This window comes from Sinocyclocheilus anshuiensis, unplaced genomic scaffold (genome assembly GCF_001515605.1).
Source record: "Sinocyclocheilus anshuiensis isolate Anshui unplaced genomic scaffold, SAMN03320099.WGS_v1.1 scaffold1082, whole genome shotgun sequence".
Taxonomy (NCBI): Eukaryota; Metazoa; Chordata; class Actinopteri; order Cypriniformes; family Cyprinidae; genus Sinocyclocheilus; species Sinocyclocheilus anshuiensis.
In genome coordinates, this window is record NW_015542379.1 from 801,559 (window position 1) to 803,046 (window position 1,488).

The 1,488-nt window shown below is 35.1% G+C and overlaps 1 pseudogene; it reads right to left on the reverse strand.

Moving 5' to 3' along the window:
- Positions 1 to 318: 318 nt before the first annotated feature.
- LOC107692512 (secretory carrier-associated membrane protein 5-like) overlaps positions 319 to 1,488 on the reverse strand; it is a 10,748-nt pseudogene continuing 9,578 nt past the window's right edge.

Below are 1,488 nucleotides of genomic sequence, written 5' to 3' on the forward strand. Positions count from 1 at the left end.
TATGGTTTGTTAGGATAGCATAATATTTGGCTGAGATACAACTATTTGAGAATCTGGAATCTGAGGGTGCAAAAAAATCAAAATATTGAGAAAATCATCTTTAAAGTTGGCCAAATTAAGTTCTTAGCAATGCATATTACTAATCAAAAATTAAGTTTTGATATATTTACGGTAGGACATTTACAAAATATCTTCATGGAACATTATCTTTACTTTTTTTGGCATAAAAGAAAAATGGATAATTTTGACCCATACAATGTTTCTTGGCTATTGCTACAAATATACCCCAGCAACTTAAGACTGCAGTGCTCCAGGGTCACAAATAGGCCAAAATAGATGCAAAACATAGAAGAAAAACACAAACATTTACATAAAAAAAAAAAAACGAAAAACCCCAAGCATCACTTGGTTGGTTCCACCTGGTGTTTCTCGGCCTGTATGCTCTGATGCCTCCTGGCTGGGCTGTTTTTTACACGGTGTTATCGTAGGAGGGAGAGGAGTATGGCGGCGTCTGCGGCCCCTGCATCGCTGCGTTCAGAGCCGCCTGCTGCACGTGAGGGTTCTTCCAGGCGCCGGAGACCCACTCCTCCTGCGCTTTACTCACGCTGCCGCCGCTGCCGCGGTAGAAGTTATGAACCTGACAAACACCAGCAATATTCAATTTAAACCAGGATACTTATTACAGAAACAACTCTCTTTAAAAGAATAAGTGTGAACTGAATTAATGTTTTCAGACTCTGCATTACATTTCTAGTTAAATGAAAATATAGTTTACATTTATATATATATATATATATCAAAAACAATTACCTCCGGTTTCACAGACGAGGCTTAAGCCTGGTCCTAGACTAAAATGTAAGTCTGAGCTGTTTCAACTGAAAGAAAGTTGCACTGATTGATCTTAAAATATAGCAGTGCCTTTGTTTTGTCTTAAGATGCACACCAGTAATGCTTTTTTTCTAAGGCATGTTTATAAAAATTACTGAAATGTCCTAATTGAACTATGGCCTAATCCTGTCTATGAAACCGAGCCTTATTGTGTTTTTTGACTCACTTAAGTAGGACTTCAGTACATCTTTATATGTAATTTCATAATTACTTCTATTGTCTTTGAAATATGTGACCCTGGAGCACAAAACCAGTCATAAGGGTCAATTTTTTGAAATTGAGATTTATGCATGATCTGAAAGCTGCATAAATAATCTTTCCATTGATGTATGGTTTGTTAGGATAATAGGACAATATTTGGTCGAGATACAACTATTTGAAAATCTGGAATCTGAGGGTGCAAAAAAATCTAAATATTGAGAAAATTACCTTTAAAGTTGTTCAAATTAAGTTCTTAGCAATGCATATTACTAATCAAAAATTAAGTTTGGATATATTTACGGTAGGGAATTTACAAAATAGCTTCTTTACTTAATATCCTAATGATTTTTGGCATAAAAGAAAAATCTATAATTTTGACCCATACAATGTATTGTTGGC